At 35.6% G+C, this 6,440-nt stretch overlaps 1 long non-coding RNA gene across 1 annotated transcript; it reads left to right on the forward strand.

The window, feature by feature from the left end:
• The first annotated feature begins 379 nt into the window (after positions 1-379).
• LOC124459317 lies at positions 380-2,040 on the forward strand. The gene is made up of 3 exons (XR_006953562.1): positions 380-736; positions 826-1,042; positions 1,796-2,040. It is a non-coding gene; the product is annotated as an uncharacterized LOC124459317 (long non-coding RNA).
• Positions 2,041-6,440: the final 4,400 nt, after the last annotated feature.

Below are 6,440 nucleotides of genomic sequence, written 5' to 3' on the forward strand. Positions count from 1 at the left end.
TATTACAGTCCAGTGTGGATATGGCTTAGATTTTCATTTAATGCAAATGCCTCATCTCGAAGCAGAAAGTAAGGTATAGGCAATAATGTATCTCTTAGTTCTTCAGCTTGTGGGAAACTGCATGTCTTGTATATGTTTTAAAGTAACTGTCTTTAAAAATTCTTCCATCTGACTGGCTGCCAGGGGCTCCAGATCAAATGAGATGAATTTAGGTTTTGCATCTGCAATACCCAAGAGGACTATGCTAAAATGCTTTTTATAGTCAAGTACTCAGAGGTTGAGTTAGAAGGTGCAGGTAAGTTGATATGTTTACCATCAATGGCCCCAACTGCATGGGGAAAGTGGCATTTGCATTTAAATCCATCAGCAATGTGTAACCATTGTTGCTTTATTGTGGGTGGCTTTAAATATTCTTCCTTCAGCACATTATACAAAGCTTCACAGACCTCAGGTACAATTTTTGAAATAGATGAAACTGATATTCTGAAACTGTACATGAACCTTCCAGTGGCAGCACAGAAAAAATTCTGAGTTCAATTACTTCTCGTAGTTTCAAGTCATCTTCAAAAACTGGTAGATTTGATATTTGTGTTTTAGGAGATTCTAAGTCCAGTGACATTCATTTTGTGTAATATTTTGTAGATGAACCTTCCACTCCCAACACAGTCGAATTTAAAAAACGTTTTCTCACAAAGGATCACAAAATTAAACAGAGCGTCCATGAAAATTTGAAAAGGTAAATCTTTTTTATCGCTTTTACGTCAATTTTGACTTATTTGCCACGAGGAAAAGGCATCGAATATCTTCACTTTTCCACATTTGCAGTTTTCCTTGGCTTTGTGGCAAGTATGGTACAGCACGTCCTACTTATGAGTTGAATTATCGTCACATGTATCTTGAAGTTGACGAATCAAAGACTGAGGATCTTTTAAAGCAAGAAATCGATGACAAATTTGAATAGAAAGCTTCAGATTACATCGAATTACGTTATGTTGACCCACGTAAGAAAATAGAAATGCAACAGCTATCCAACAATGTTATGGTAAGTCGAGATGATGAGCCCAATAGATCAATTTATGGCGCGTTGACTTTGTTCTGCTGTAAGATGAACAGCATTACGTGTTGACTTGCGCTCATGTTGGTTACTTAAAAAAGTATTCTCAAAGGGCGAAAGCGTGATTTATACTGAAACTTTTTTAAATATTCAACTTAGTTCGGAGTAAGTAAATCAGTTCTTATAAAGTACTACTTCAAGGTAAATGAAGTATCTAGTTGCACAAAATCTAGGAAAAGAAATTGAATTTCGGTAAAAACGCCTTCCATCATGTCTTCCTATGATAAGTTTATTTGTGCTTGGTTTTATTGGCTTTCATAAAACCCGAGTTTGTGTGGCATTGTTTGAATTTTCAATGAGTTTTGCATGCAAAATCATATTGCAAGTTGGGAATGAAATCATGAAAAGAAAATAGCTTTTGGTATGTAAGAGGAAACGAAAGCTTCACTCACCTGGCGAGATATATTTTTCTTGAGCAACATAAACAACTGCAGCAACACATTGTTGACATATACCATGCTCAAATCGAGCAGGATTTTTACACATCCAAACAGGTAGAACCAATCTCTTGTAATGCTAGAGAAGCATAATTATTGATATAGATTTATACATTTTATTTGCTCATTTGATTGTTCAAATTGGACAGTATATGGTTGAATTTTCAACTTTTGTATTGGATATATTGCCTGCACGTATATAAATGCTGATTCCCTGTTATTATTGCAAAAAAATTTTCGTTAGGCTGATTGAAAGAAGACGGAGGACTAGCAAATTAAGTGTCAAGGGAAAAAAGTGGTTGGTTTACCTTTGGAGAAGCAATACATATATTCAAAAGCGGTAGATATTCTGACGATAGTTCATAAACGCAACCTTCTACGGAACATTCAGGATCTTGGACTACGTTTAGAAAGCCCATGTCACTACCAAATGCACTTAAGAGTTAATGACAATAAAACTGATTTTGAAAACTCTCTTAAAGACACTGCTTCTGTTATTTCTGACCTCGTTTATTAAAACAAGTCTATAGCCAAATAGCAATCCCCAAAGACGTGATCTTATTTTGCACCGTAGTTGTATAGACTGCCTAAATGCAAGCTCCAAATTCGTCAAATCAAAAGATATTTTCTATTAAGTACAGATGGCAGTAGCTACAAATCATTATACCTGTTTTGAGTCACATTCAAACCATATGCAAAGTACAAAAAAAGACCCAATTTCGTGCTCGTGTTGACTTCAAACTTCCATCGAGAGAAATCGGAGACTTTTTCATTTCTAAATAAAAAACAAGGTTTGTGAATATTCTATGAAATTTACTGATTATTTGTTTTTCAATTTAAAGCAACCCATTGATTTATTCACAGGAATTTCAATGCTCTCCTTTGTTGTAATTTGCAGACTTATTTCGAAGAACAGGATTTGTCTTTTGTTGATTTCTAAAACTGTTTCTTTTGAGGGTGCAGATTTTTGTCTTGAATCTGTCAACTCAACTTTGTATTTTGAGATTTCTTTTCTAGAAACGTCATAGCCACCGTCCACCAAAGCTTTCCAAATATCTCTCACGTGGACACTGTCCTCGTCTGATTTACGCTTGATATTTTTTTTCCTTGAATAAATGGTGTTTCTTGAATTTGACGGTTGCATTGTGCACTCTTTTTTTTTAACATTTCTGAGTAGTTAGTATTTTGTCGATCTAAGTTTGAATAACGATCATGTTCAATATGTTCTTCTTTGATCTTGGAGTAGTAAGAGTTATCTTTGTTTTCTTCTTTGCATTAATAAGTGACATGTTTGTTCCTCTGCATTTAGTGTTGTTTTGTGAAGCACGAATCTCCAGCAAATTGAAGACATTTTCTGTCAAAAAGTAGCACGTTTTTGAAGAAACTGATAACTTTTTAATGATTAGATCTTTGTAAACATCATCGTCGATTTTTACGCTATCACTGGAAGATAATTCCGCATTACAATGAGTTGATTTTAGATGATTGTCCTTATCATCATGTGAGCTACTAACATTATGAATATCTGCATCATAGATTCTATCTAAATGATCTGTGTTACATGATTTCCTGCTATCTAAATCCCTTTCACCTTTAGAAAGTTGACCAGTCCAAACATCAACACCAGCTGCCTGTTTGGAAGCATTAGAATCATGAATATCAATAACATTGTCATTTGCTCCTTCATTTACAGAAATGATTCGTTGATTTTGTGCAAAGTCATTTCAATCGTGCCCTTTACACCATCACCATGATCTAGTTGAATTGTTTCACATTGTTCTGCCAGCGACTGCCTACGAAGATCAACGGTCAAGATGTTTTGAGATTCGTTGGCTGGCTGAAGAAAACCTTGTTACATCCGACTTTGGACGTTTTATAAACTTGAAAACCATCGAAAGAGTTCTTGAAGCAATCTAGAAGTGAATAGCACAAAAAATCCAAGCTAAACTAAATGATGATAAAACTTTGCGACCTTTCATTTGTAAAAATATCTGCTCATCTCAATATAGAGATGCTAATAAAAAATTACTTAGCTCTCCAAAAAGGCCCTCGATAAGATTTTTCAAGAAAAGCGTAATCCTCAATTTGGGAATTTACATTTTGGATGCCTAGACATTTGGCAACGCTAGGCTCAGAAAGAAATCTTGCCGCAACTCTCAAACTATTTTGTCGAGATACGGGGACTCTGTAGCATATTCATAAAAAACTGAAGGAAGTCACGGTCCATTCCTATCTCGAAATACGTTTTTCTAAACAAAATTAAAATCGACTAAAACAGAACATCTCTCCTTGTACCTAGTGCATGGTACTTCATCTGTCGTTATATTGTATAACTGTTTGGGACTCTTCCAATTCATTGACTTGTTATCAATTAGGATCATGGGATTAAGACGAAAATCTTCACGACCATAATTAAAGACAAGTTAGGTAAACCAGCTGGTAAAGGCCGTTGCATGAGTCTTCAGTGGTCTGGGGGACAAGTAAGATGATTACATGAATCTTAATTTTTTTTAAATGGAAACATCGGTTTTAAATGTTGGTTAAATGTTGGCAATAATATAAATAAATATTTACGAAATGAACTTACATGAAAATAGTTTTATAACCATTAAGCTTGTTAGTAAAGGAGAAATACATTTTATAGGTTTTATTATCTGTGGATTTTACAATGATTCACAGTTTGTTTATCATCAACCATTCAGGGTGAGTCGGTAGTGACCAGACTGGAAAGTATGCAAACTGCGCAAGCTAGATCAATTTTTAGAAATTTTGCGCGGCGGATTTTCAATTTTGCGCGGCGGATTTTCGACTTTGCGCTGCGAAGCCATAAAATATTCGCGAGATGCCAGTTTTATTTTTCCGTATCACACTCCATTTTGATAGTTTGCAATTGCAAATAATTATGAAACATAACATAAAGATGATACATGTGTATAGCTGTAGCTTACCTTAAGTTGGAGCTTGCAACTCTCCTTTACAACGTGAGGATGTGTCATGTGTAATCACAAAAATGCCACTTTACCTTAGGTATTATGTAACGAGTCGAACGACCAACGTACCACGTATGTTTATCATTCATCTGTTTCATCGTTTCATCACAGCGTATGATACGATAAAAGTAGGCACCAAATAAATTTGATTTACTGACGTCGTCAAATACGTCGTCAAAAAAAAACAAATCAATCAGGAACCATCTTTTGTATAATCAGCAGCCAGATTGTGGAGTAGAAGGTTTTCAGTTAATAATTGTTTATAATCAGCAGGCAGATGGTGGACAAAAAGGTTTTCAGTTAATAATTGTTTATAATCAGCAGCCAGATTGTGGAGTAGAAGGTTTTCAGTTAATAATTGTTTATTATCAGCAGGCAGATGGTGGACAAAAAGGTTTTCAGTTAATAATTGTTTATAATCAGCAGCCAGATTGTGGAGTAGAAGGTTTTCAGTTAATAACTGTTTATAATCAGCAGGCAGATGGTGGACAAAAAGGTTTTCAGTTACTAATTGCTTATAATCAGCAGCCAGATGGTAGAGTAGAAGGTTTTCAGTTAATAATTGTTTATAATCAGCAGGCAGATGGTGGACAAAAAGGTTTTCAGTTAATAATTGTTTATAATCAGCAGCCAGATTGTGGAGTAGAAGGTTTTCAGTTAATAATTGTTTATAATCAGCAGGCAGATGGTGGACAAAAAAGGTTTTCAGTTAATAATTGTTTATAATCAGCAGCCAGATTGTGGAGTTGAAGGTTTTTCAGTTAATAATTGTTTATAATCAGCAGGTAGATGGTAAGCAAGGGAGGTTTTCAGTTGATAAATATTTATAATCTGCAGCCAGATGGTGGACAAAAAAGGTTTTTCAATTAATTGTTTATAATCAGCAGGCAGATGGTGGACAAAAAAGGTTTTTCAGTTAATAATTGTTTATCATCAGCAGCCAGGTGTTAGACGAAAAGGTTTTCAGTTAATTATTGTTTATAATCAGTAGCCAGGTGGTGGACAAAAAGGTTTTCAGTTAATCTTTGTTCATAATCTGTAGCCAGGTGGTGGACAAAAAGGTTTTCAGTTAATCTTTGTTTATAATCAGCAGCCAGGTGGTGGACAAAAAGATTTTCAGTTAATCTTTGTTTATAATCAGCAGCCAGATTGTGGACAGAAAAGGTTTTCAGTTAATAATTGTTTATAATCAGCAGGCAGATGGTAAGCAAGGGAGCTTTTCAATTGATAAACAATTACGATCTGCTGCCAGATTTGGATTGAAAACTTTTTGATTATAACTGCACGAAGCATACTGGTTGACGCTTGACTAAGGTTACAAGAGGAAAGGTAGCTTAGGGCGTGATGTTATGATGCGTTGCAAAACCTTGGACATCTCTCCTTCGTGTTTTGCCATGCTCGTCGGTCTCTAAAACAGGAATCATATGTCTGGACAAACCACGTTCCTTGTCCCCATTGATGTAAAGTTTTGCCATTTCGTTCAGTGCTGCGTCGCATTGAAGTACAGATGGTAAACTCCAATCAACTTTAGCACGATTCATTAGCACTTTTATGCTTTGCCCACCATCCATTTCTTGCTTATCCACCACCCGGTAAAAAGATTCGGCAACAGCCTCAGTTCCGCATTTCGCATAAAATATGTCAAAGACGAGACAAAACTCTTGGCCGACAGCTGAATAAAATGAGGAATCGTTATATAAAGATTCAATAACGGCCTCTTCTTTAAAAGAACGTCAATCATTTTACCATTGTTGAGCGTCACTTCGAAGACCTCAGAAAGGGTGAACTGCCTTGGTGTACCTTCTTGGAACCTAGTCACAAAGACTCCTTCCTCGAAAACCACATCCTGCAAGGAAAAAATCCTTCGTCATCGAGAGAGATCTTCTTGAAAAATTAGGA

The sequence above is a fragment of the Xenia sp. Carnegie-2017 genome, unplaced genomic scaffold (genome assembly GCF_021976095.1).
Source record: "Xenia sp. Carnegie-2017 unplaced genomic scaffold, XeniaSp_v1 HiC_scaffold_77, whole genome shotgun sequence".
Classification (NCBI taxonomy): Eukaryota; Metazoa; Cnidaria; class Anthozoa; order Malacalcyonacea; family Xeniidae; genus Xenia; species Xenia sp. Carnegie-2017.